The 11,667-nt window shown below is 41.0% G+C and overlaps 1 long non-coding RNA gene across 1 annotated transcript; it reads right to left on the bottom strand.

Moving 5' to 3' along the window:
- Positions 1 to 458: 458 nt before the first annotated feature.
- On the bottom strand, positions 459 to 11,289 carry LOC308200915. Its single transcript, XR_013955910.1, has 4 exons — positions 10,335 to 11,289; positions 2,913 to 3,068; positions 2,750 to 2,806; positions 459 to 680 (listed from the first exon to the last, which is right to left on the bottom strand). It is a non-coding gene; the product is annotated as an uncharacterized lncRNA (long non-coding RNA).
- Between the last annotated feature and the right edge of the window lie 378 nt (positions 11,290 to 11,667).

Below are 11,667 nucleotides of genomic sequence, written 5' to 3'. Positions count from 1 at the left end.
GAAGTAGGTCAGTAAGAGGTTTGAGTTTTTTGCACATGGATGTTTGTAATTTTGGAGTAAGGAGGGCATGAGCAACAGAAGAAAAAAATAGGAGACAGTGTGATTTCTATCTTTTGAAGTCCCACGCGCCACCTAAAAATAGCCCTGTGCTGAAAGTAGCTGCTTTTCAAATACACTTATATTACAAACAAAACTAATGTGAAATCCAGGATAAAACATGGAGGCAGTGTTGGATAAAATAGGTGTTTTCCATTGAAGTAGAGCTCTTAAAAGTTGCCAAGATAAATTTGGGCCAACTGATAAGGGCAGAAGCCAATCCCTGACCAGTGTTCCCAGCACCTGTACCTGCCTAGGCCTGCTGGTGACCACCGAATGGCCATTAAATCCCCCAAAGCTCTCTGCTAGCTTCATCCAGGATCAAGCCATACTCCTGCTCCGCGCCTCCCATCCAGGTGGGTGTGTCTGAATGGATTCAGAGAAAAGGCCAAAATGTGCCGGTCGCATATATGTGTGGTTTCCATTATTTATTTTATTTTAATGATAAAACTGGAACCAGAGTATTTTAGGAAGGAGGGAAGAAAGGAATGCAGAGAAAGAAATCTGGCTTCTTTTCCCATTCTGCTAGTCTCTTACTGTAGCATAAAGACAAGGTCATAAAATCACCCACTCAGCTTCTTCATCTGCAAAAGGGGAAGCAGAAGAGTTGCCCGTGTTATTGCAAAAGTACAAATGTAAAGTCCTAACCTTCAAACTGTTCTTGTATGTTGCAAGAGGTTTTTCAGGTCCTAAAAACTATATGCCGCAATATATATTTATCAGAAATAAGCCAATGTACTTCACATTTTACTTTTTTTAAGGAAAAAAAAAAAAAACACATTGAGTTGTCCTAGAGCTGTTGGCCAGTTTGTCTGCTTATTACTCAGAGCCTGTGAGAATTACAAAATGTAAATGAAGCATAAGAAACACGTGGCTGTAGCCAGCAGTGGCAAACCTGTGTTGTAGTGAAAGTTTGGGTTGTGGTCCAGTGGACTAGAGTAACATAAGGTGACATTACGTGCCTCAGAAAGGCTCCTCGTTTGCATTTTATGAGACAGAAGTACCTCAGAAGTGTAAAAGCCAGTGAATGGTCAGAAGTTGAAAACGAAGGGCAGACAGGCTTCAGAAGACTTAGTTAGCTGGTGGTGCCGTTCTTGGCATCAAAATAATTTACCTTGAGGAATTCACAGCTATACTCTTTCCCTTCAGATGAAGCTCACTTCTGATGTGGTATCCAGGACTGAAAGCTGTTTTAAATGTAGCTTGCTGTCTTCTCCAGCCAGGTGCAGGAGCCGTGGGTTCATGGGGTAGCCAAGTATGGACCAAGCTCTGGCTCCCGGGTCAGCTGAGGGAGCAGCAAGGCAGCGGCTCCCCCAGCAGCCCCACACCACTGGTTTGACTCCAGGTTTTGCTTCTACTTCCTTGGCTTAGAAGCAAAAGCCAGTGGAGCAAAAGGCTGTGCGACAGGTATTATAGACCCCTGGCTTCCATCCCAAGATGTCCAGTGAGATCTGACGTCATTCAGAACTTTTATTTTTATTCTAGTTTTTGGGATAGGAGAAGATGCTACCTTTGTTGTTCTTGTTGCATAGATGGTTTTCAGCTGTTACAACCCTTGGCTCAATCTACTCTCTCTTCTGCCGTAATTTAAAGCTGTTCTTGTGGATGGTAACTTCAAATTCATATTGACTTCATAGTGCAGTCAGGGATTTTTTTGCCTCAATATTGACCAATATTTAATAGTACAAAGAGGAAAATACTGTTTAAGGGGGTTAACAGCACTTCATTACAGTATTCTCTGCCATCTTTTTGTGTAGGGGCCAAGAGCTGGGGTCACATCTCTTTTGCTCTTTCTAGGAGGTGTCTAGCAGCAGTGTCCTTAGGTCACAAACACTGAGACAGGACTGTCATTTCTGGCTTTTAATGAAGCTGTGACCACAGCTGTGCCTGTGAGGTGACATGGAAATGCAGCTCTTTCCTACACGTCACCACTTTGGGAAGTTTGCAGCTGCAGACTGTCCAGGCTGCCTGATGCTCCACTGGTCTCTCTCAGAGAATATGCTATCATCCATCTAGGATATTCTCTTTCTGTTCTTATTTTCCTGCTTCTCAGTGTACCTACTAAATAGTGTAATCCTGAATCATCCATGGGACTTCCCATAATATACCCAGTGGAGGAGCATTATTCTCATTTTAAGACCACATTTGATAAGAGAAAGAATAGGTGGGATTCAACCACTGTTTCTACAGATGTGTTTTGGCCAGAATATGAAGGAAAAAACATCCTGCAGAAGGCCTTTTCTTATTCACTAGGCTGTGTGTTCAACAGCCACTCAGTAATCACTTCTAGCGCTTTTTTTGTCAGTCTTTTGTTAGCCTTTTCTGTCCCTACTATCAGTGTTGAGAGGAGTGCTACTGGATGTGGTTTGTTTCTTCTAAATAAAAACCTTGTTCAGAGAGGATCATCCAAGTCTCCCAGCGACGTTTGTAGTCAATGGTGGGGTTGCATCAGGACTCTAGGAGCCTGGGACCAGCTTACCTGTTTCCCCGCACTTAGATGAAGACTGCTACTATCTCATCCATACAAATCAACGTGAATTCCCTCTGTACTGTAAGATGCCCTAGATTCATGATTTCATCTATGGTTTTTAGGGACTCTGCCCTTAAAATTCATGGCAAGTGGTTGAGAGGTTATGTCCTTTTCATGACTCACTTCAGGGAGTTTCACAGATGTCTTCAGTTTGTTCAAGCAAGATTTGTACCTCTTACACTGCAAGCAGAAGAGAATTGCCATTAGCCTTTTATACTGGGCTTAATTGCCAATTACCAACAGGTAAATAGCTTCATAACACTGTATTGCTCCAAGCTTATTATACTTTGCAAAGGAGTCCTGTGCAGAGAAATCTCTTTTCTATTAGCAGAAAGAGGGCCAAAGGGCACTGAAAGACCTTCCTGTTTCTTCCACAGTTTCCAATACCTCCTCGTAGGTTTGAGAGCAACCCACACATTTAGCTGGAATATCACAGTTATTCCTGTTAAAAAAAAAAAAAATTATAATGTCTCCATCCAAAGGTAAGGGCGAAAAACATAAAAAATAATCGTCTTTAGGCAAAGCAAAAAATATATATATTTTGAAAATTGTATCAACATAAATAAGCATAATTTTCCAGGTGATTTTTGAGAAACAAGAAATTGCAAAATGAAGTAAAGAAAGGAGCATCTGTTTTGTTCTAGTTTGTTTAATCTAATTTCTCCATATTTTAAGCAGAGTAGGTCACAAGCACAGTCCAGTGGGGGAAGTTCAGTATATTAAATGCACCAGCAGTTTTCTCTTGCAAATTGATTATTTAAATTGAGCTACTCTCAAGTAATGGACAATACCCATGCTTACAAATATGAGTTTGTGTGGAGATTTGCATTCCAATCCATTGTTCTTTCTCTCTATACTACCAGAGACATCCTATTTAATTTCTTTGTGCTTAATGCAGCACTTATGTCTTAAAATTAAAACTTCATGATGTTCACAAATTACTGTAAGGAAAGAAAATCCTGCTCTTCTTTCTTTTCTGCATTTTTTTTCTCTCCAGACCCCGAGCCGTACTGATACATACATATTTGCCAGATGCAAGAAATTGTTTGCTGATAAAATTAATGCAGAATTTTGTGATGGTTAAACAAAAACTTGCTCTGACATTTTGGCTCAGCTGTGATATCCGTAGTGCAGGACTGGAAGGCAGTGACTACATACTCCTCTTCTTCCAGGAACAAGGAGAACTGGCCCCCCACTGGGAGAGGCCTTTTTCAGAGGAGATGAGGGAATCGCTGGTGGTGGAATTCACCCAAATATTTTTGGAAGGATACCTGAACTCCAACCTTTTTGCTGCTCTGCATTTTTGGATACTTCATGGACTAAATCAAGTTGCTCTCATGTTTCTTGCATCATCCACTGCTGTCAACAACATCATCACAAATGGGAAGTGATTCTCTCAGTTAAGCACAGACACTCCTGATTGCTCTAGCTGAACAGAGCTCTGCACAGTCAAACATGCCTGTTGCCGTTTCACCATGGAGTTTGAATGTGAACAATCCTGTCTGATGGAAACCGAGTTCCCATATTCATCTGTGTCAGCCCACGACAGTCTCTTCTGCAGATCTCCTAAATTTCGCTGGCAGATCTCAGTTAGGCTTTGTTCCACCGAGTCTGCTCGGCAACTTGGCCATATCTCATAAGCCTTTGCTTTTGGAGTTAGACTTGCCAGCGCAGCTTTAAACTAAATGGGGCTGTAAATCAAAATGTCCTCATCTACAATTCTTCCCTGAGCATCTGATTACAATCATGCTGCATGCTATTTGTACAGGGATGTTTAAAACTGCCTATAAAACAACAGCTAATTGCTGATCTGCTTAATTAAAGAGAGCCTTTTGTTGTCACATATACAAAGATAAATGAAATAATCAGCTTTGGACTAATGAGAGATAATTAGATTATGCAGTCTGATAAATAAAGACAAAAATCCTGCAGATTGCCACTGTACTGGGCAGCTGAGATTGCAACAGGGTTTAGAGGTGCACTTTCCTTTCCTGTCTATTTTAGCTATAGTGGTTTGGATTTTTTCCATCCCAGAGTTAATACTGTGATCAGAGCTTCCAGGCATTAATGACTGATTTTATGTACTATAATTTAGGATTTGTTGTTTAACAGCAGCGTGATTTGCATGGACACAGTTTAATTTACTCAGAATTTAAGCTTCCATTTAAAGAAAATTTACTAGATCTTAGTGTTTGCTGATGACCTTCCAGCCTGAACAGATGCATGCTGCCAACAGGTCTTCTTCGGGGAGGGTGGGTAAAATCAACTGGCCATGCTTTTTCTTCTTGTTATTCTCTTTAGGTCGATAAACAAAGGATCCTTTTTTTTTTTTTTTTTCCTAAAAGTCTAAAATGCATATGCTCAGTGGGTGCAAATACTGTGGTCTAGTAATAGCAATATAAAGGTCTCTAGTGGAAAGCACATTTCAGTGTAATAATACCGTTTCTCCAAGACTGGTATCCAAAGCTGTGGGGAAAGACCTGAGCAGCTTTCTTCAGTCTGCCTTAGTTTTGTGGTCTAAGAAGAAATAATTTTATCTCACCAAAAGATGTTTATCAGACATGCACCTAACGCATGCAAACCATCGGATCAGCCTAGGGCTGGTGGAAATGCACAAATCCTCACTTAGCACTAGCTGTCGTATTACCTGCCTTTGCATCAAAGCTCTCCTGGAGGTGTGATGCAATGCGCAGTGTAGGACCGAAGGGACGGTACATATTCATGTGCTAAACGTACCAAAAGGACTGGATGCTTGCATGTTTCTTCCATGTGCAGCATTAAGGTCACCTTCGCAAGGATATACTATCATGCTGGCACCTATTTTCAAGATATTTTTCAAGCCTCTTAAACCTAGATTAGACCAGTTAATTATTTTAATGCCTTCACATTCGGAGTTAGGATGTTGCATGGTATTAATGCCCATTTAATTAAAGATAACCAGCCAAATCTTCCATTTAAGCTTCATAAGTTTTGCCTATTAACAACACTGTATTTTGTCTATCCTTACACAGTTCATGACACAGACGCAAAGAAGAAAGGTGGAGAAGTGCATTTAATTAAATAGCAGGCATAGGTCAAGTGTCTGCCTCATATGTCACTGTACAGCAAAGACGACTGTAGGAAAATATCAGGAAAATCAGCTACCCAGTAAACAAGGTCTGCTGGAGAGCCCTGTGATCCCTCTCCCTTGCAGAGACCATCTGCAGAGAGCCCTGCCCTGCCTGGTGCTTCATCCATGTTCCGTCATATTTACTTACTCAGGTAGGAGGAGGGGAGCAGCAGGACCGTCTGAAAGAGGGGATGTTGCTTATCATGAGCAAGAGAAGCTGAACTGGGCCCTTTGTTACTGGGCAACTGCCTTTTTCCATGGATTTTTGGGAAGATCTATATACAACACACATCCTTCCTCATTAAAGGCAGCTCGAACACTTAGCAAAGGTCAACACCTATCTGGGGTAGAGCCGTGGGGAAACAAGAGGTTAAGGCTGGTAAAATTCCCAGGATATCTTATATGGGGGTGAAGAGAGAGCATATGAGAAAAAATCAGAAGACATACCATGTCCAGCTACTTAAGAGAAATGAGCTTTTAACTCGTGGAAGTTCTGCAGTAAATATTTGTCAGCTGATATCTGGGCTGCTCATCACTAGCTACTCAAAAACAATCCTCCAGCAGTTTGTTTCTGAAAAGAACCTTTTCCTATTTTCTTTATCTTCTGAAAAGCTGCTGTGATGCTGCAGGAAGCCAGCCTGGGCTCATCCGCATTATCTGGAGGCCTAAATCCTCGGTCAGGACACTCTGCTGACAGGTGCTGCCCAAACGCAGAGCAAAATCTGATTCTGGTGTCAGTAGTTTGTGAACACATTATTCCCACACATTCTTCTTTGTGGATTATGGTAAAGGGCTGTGTTAGATTATCTTTTCCTTAGGGACAGGCCACAACTGGAATCCCTTTGAAGTGTGGATTTAATAAAAAATTGCAGAAGGTGAGTGCTCCCTTACACCTGTATTTAGACCAAGATTTGGCATAAGCAATTGAAAATTTGTAGAGAGCAACAATGTGAGAGACCTCCATCGAGATCAGCTTTTGCACTTGGGTGAGAAAGACAATTTCTTTGTTTTTTTTTTTCACTAATCATGCAGGGGCTTTGCTGATGCTTCTGGCCATCGCAAGGACCCCTCCTCTCAGGAGTGCTTGGTCCTAGGGGAGCCAGCGGCTCTCTGCACCGCCAGGCTGCAGCCTTTGTCCCTCAGCGCTCGGCTGGACATGTCAGAGCAGAGGGGTTGCCAGCAGTCATGTCCTTCACCAACTTCATGGGAGAGCACTGCTACAGCTTTGTCGAAGGCAATGGCAGCACCTCAGTTTGTAGGACCAGCCTGAATAGATCGAGGACTTGATCCTAAAAGCCAGCAAGAGCCAAAAAAAAAACCCTCACCTCATTTTTGTAAATTAAAGGTCCTTCAAAGGCTTCTCTTTCTTTCAGAAGTTCAAAACTTGGTACCTTTCCTGATTTTCTGTTTTCCTCTTTTCTTGCTTGAGCTGTGTCATTGGACTCTTCATGCAGCAGTTCAGAGATAATAAATGTTTAGTGGCAATTTGCCAGCTTGAACTCACAAGTGCTGAGCTTATTCATTACTAGGAAATAGTGGTTCTCTGTGGGGAAATGTCTCCAAACATGATTAGCAAAAAAAAAAAAAAAAAAGGAAAGAAAGAAAAAGAAAAAAGGAAAAGGAAAACCCCTTATGAAAAATGCGTGCACTGCTCATCAGTGGCAAATAGTTTCTATGTAGGTTTCCCGTCATGTTTTGAATGCTGCTGAATATGGACGGGGAGGTGGGAAGCGGGGAGGTGCCACCATTTGTCACAGCAGGCTTTTTGCAGAGAGCCCAGACCACCTCAGAGGGATGAGGAGGTGGACTGGATAGAGGTGGGAAGGCTGCTTTTTTATTTTTTTAAACCTTCCTGCATGCTTCTAACTTTAGCCTAACCTAGTCTCGAGGATCCAACAGCTACATCTTATCAGGAAAAGAATTAACCCCTGGCCTCTTCCCGCAGCAACCTCAGAAAGCACTGACACGGCGGGACCCAACGTGCGGGTCAGAGCCTCGGAGCAGGTGCCTGCCGCAGGTGTGCAGAGTTAGACCAAGGCTGTCAGTCTAAAGGTGGAGGATATTTATAGCGAACTAAAGTAGACGTGTAATGTAGATGTGATTGAGACTTAAAAAACTACTATGAGTATGTTTTTCATTATCTTAAAAGCACATTTAATGTTTACAGTGGGGTTATAATGTAGATCTGTGCACAAATGCTCACATAGGACTAGGTGCCACATTACCTGTCTCCCCCTCAAAGCTTTTCTAGAAGCAGCTGATTTCTAACAAAAAGCAAAATCCATTTGGGTTAACACAGAAACCTCAGGGGAACTCTAAAATGATTCCTGAATGCTTTTAAAATCAAATTGTGTTTACACTCCCAACTGCTATAAGTCCTCTTTCAAATTCATTGGCAAACAAGTGAAACGCGTCTGGCCTCTGTGATTCATCAGAGGAGATTTCATCAAGGGTAGCACAGCTGAAATGAAGCACATATTCTCAAAACTAACAGGCACATCCTGCCCCTTTCAGGTATGCTGGAGTTTTTGTCAGTGACTTTTGAGACAGTCTTATTTCTTAGAAAGAGAGTGTACTCTAAAAACATTTAATGTCATGACTTCTAACATTTGCTGCTGGGGACATTTTGCAAGATACTGATGAAAAATCAGGATATAAGTTATTTGGCTCACAATTTCAGTATTAATAATTCTTCTCATTCTCATGGCACTTTTCAACCTAGAAAGTCAGTGCACATCTGTGCATAGAAATAGAGGTTACGGCAAGCTGACGGGGCAGCCATGTAATGCAGCGTTTGCTCCTCGGCAGCATTTGTGCAGAGACCTGAAACAACCCGGTCCTTCCCAGATTCCCTGACACCCGCGCAATGGTTCCAGGCTGTAAGCACTACGTCTAGGATGCTACTGTGAATTTTTGTCAGTAAAAATTCAGTAACATAATTTCTGGCATGATTTTAGTGGACAGTGTGGTAAACAATGTGTCCAGCAGCATCGAGGAGTTCTGCTTTAGCATTAAGGAGTAGATAAGTTTCTCTGTATTCATTGAATTAGATGAAACGTGCAATTAGCACAGATGAAACAATGATTGTATTGTGCAAAACTCATGATTAGCTATGTTGTTACAATGTTGTGGCTGTACTGGTATTACAAAAAGAAACACCTAATACAAAAGTAGAGGTTTTAATGCAAAACTTAATTCATCTAGTTTGTCTATTTTCCCGTTTTTACAGGGCACATGTGAGGAGCAAAGCTGCATATTCACTGTACTGCTTCATGGTCAAATCGCCCACTGCAGCCACAGTAACAGTGATTCTCACAGCTTTGCATTCTCGTATCTGGTAATTGATTATGCAGTTGTATTAACTCTGCATCAGCATGGTATTGTTGGCATTTAGTTTTCTTTTTTATTTTAAATTCTGAGTGAAAAAGAAGCTGGTACTATTGAACTTTATTCACTTTATTCACTACTGTTTGCTTTCCTAAAAGTTTGCTCTGGCAAATACATACACACTTCATGCCAGTTATCCACAAAGACTATTAACTGCAGCAGAACAAGTCAGAATATTAAATACAAACACCTGCAAAACTTCTTGCAGGATCAAGCCCTTAGCATTTTAAAGGAATCAATTAAAATTTACATCTTATTTGTTTGGAGGTGGCTGCTCCATCACTGTTTGGATGGAAATGCTTTACATTTTGCACCATGATGTCTCTTGGCAACATACAAGAAACAACTTTTAAAGAGTAAAATCTCAGCATCTAAACAACAGCAATGTAAAAACCGTGTGCATTTCCTGGGGTGGTGGGGAAGACTTCCTGTACGTGTGTAATTAATACTTCTAAATAAGAAACATTATGACTGTAGGAACTCTCTCAGCCCCTTATATTTCAGAGCCCACATAGTGACTCCAGAAAAGAAGGCAGAGAGAAATCTGGGATTGTTTCATAAACAAAACTAGAGATGCTGATGAGTGGACCAGAGGTCTTCATTTGCTGTGCTTCCAGCAAACCGAAATCTGCGTTAGAGATATAACAATACCAGCTTTCAACATATTGATAAAGAAGTATTTTCTTTTCAGCATATATTTCAGCCGCTTCTTGGCCTACTTTGAATCATGCATCAGTCATTAAAAGAGCATGATTTCTGTGCCCCCCAGCTAGTGTACCACTGCAAGAGGGCAGCCCATGGAGCCTCCTGGAAGCAAGGGGCAGGATTTTTTGTTGCTTTATTTACTGGCTTACTCTTCCGTGGGAACAAAGCACCATTTGATCCCATTTTTTTTTCACTAAATCTCATTTGCTCAGTACTTTACCCCCATCCGCGTGTTCAGCAGAGGTATTTACAGCACTAATAAGAGCATTTTTCTATGAAAGGTCAAAAATCATTGCTCTTAATACATTTGTGGATCCGCTTTTAAGCATTATCCGTTAGTGGTAGCAGGTACATTACAGTGGAGACTGAAAAACACTTTTTTAGTGTCAGAATTATTTAATAAATTATTCAAGCATATATTAGAAAACTTTCTCTTTTCTTCCATCAGTAATAATACATGTGACCTGAGAACTATTGTCTTCTTATGTCTTATTTTTAGCAACCTACCTGCAGAGGGGAAAGCTGCTGTGTTCTCACTGCTGAGCATGTGGGAATTCAGTGGTCTTCTCTTCCAATATGTTATGTCTCCAGATCAGAAGAGACACAGACTCATCCCTGGCCAGGAAGCTGCTGGCTCCATTCTCATTATGGATTGATCAGTTTATACTGATTACAGGAAATGGCTGTTAACAGGGTGAATAAATAACACATCTCTGAGCAGGGATTATCTTAAAATTTATGATTCCTTTCTCCAAAAATGATGATGTAGAAAATCAGAGGAGGGGCAACAATGTTCTTTTCAATCACAAGAAAAGATTTTCTCCATTTCCAATAACGGTAGATGTTCACTTTCCAATTTACACAGAGGAAAAAGTAAGCATCAGTTTGTCCCTTCAAATTTTCCCTGACAGACATGCTGTATCCCAGCTAATATGCACAGTGATTAGCACACAGTGTCCTTGAGTAATTACTATGTCATTTTGATAACGAATGGTCAGCTGATACTGGAAAGGCAGAAGAGTTACACAACACCCAGACTCCAGGCTGATAAAATGTCCTCTACCGTGCATGTGCCGGGGGACACTTGTCAGTGCCTTTTGAGCTGGCCATTTGGACTTGGGGAGTGCTTCACTAAGAGATGAGGAAAGACCGGTGAAGAAAAAAAAAAAAAAGGTGATTTAAGTAAACTTTTTACATTCAAGACATTCTAACCTATCCACATTTTAGCATTATTATGCTCCTTATATCTATTTCCAGTCTCTTTTACCAGAAACCAGGTTTTGCATCATATTATAGTTATTTGCTTTACCATGAGCATAAGTAAAGTTTAAAATAAAAATAAATTCCATTTTAATATCACTGAATGTAGAGTAAGCATGTTTGCACTAAAGTTTTCACCTCCATTTGCTTTGGCTGCTTATTATAACTTAATAAGTTTTTCATTCAGTTTGTAAAGTGCCCCTTTTTAGCCTCTAGCTACTGGATGACACCATCTGTGATTTCCAATGAAATTAAATTAAGTGAAAATTCAATCAACCAAAAGATTGTTGCTTCCACAACTTTACTGAGTGGCTTGGGATCATACTATGTGACATGTCTTTCAAACTGGAAGCACAACATCTGTGTGAGCCAGTTAAAGGAGATTGCCCAGAGAACGGACTTGCTGGCGTGCTGTTTCCAGTGTATCGTGCTGGGTTTAATTAATGATTAATTGTCATTAATGACCCTGTCTCAGCTCTTCTTTGCAACAAGCATTCAGGGTGACTTCTCCATTGCTTGTCAACTAGAAGCCCATCTTTACGACATCCGCCATGCTCTGAGAGCACAGCTTTGCTCACCT

Source organism: Anser brachyrhynchus, assembly GCF_964034855.1.
Source record: "Anser brachyrhynchus genome assembly, chromosome: 11".
Taxonomy (NCBI): Eukaryota; Metazoa; Chordata; class Aves; order Anseriformes; family Anatidae; genus Anser; species Anser brachyrhynchus.
The sequence above is the reverse complement of the archived record's forward strand: the minus strand, read 5'-3'. Positions and strand labels throughout refer to the sequence as shown.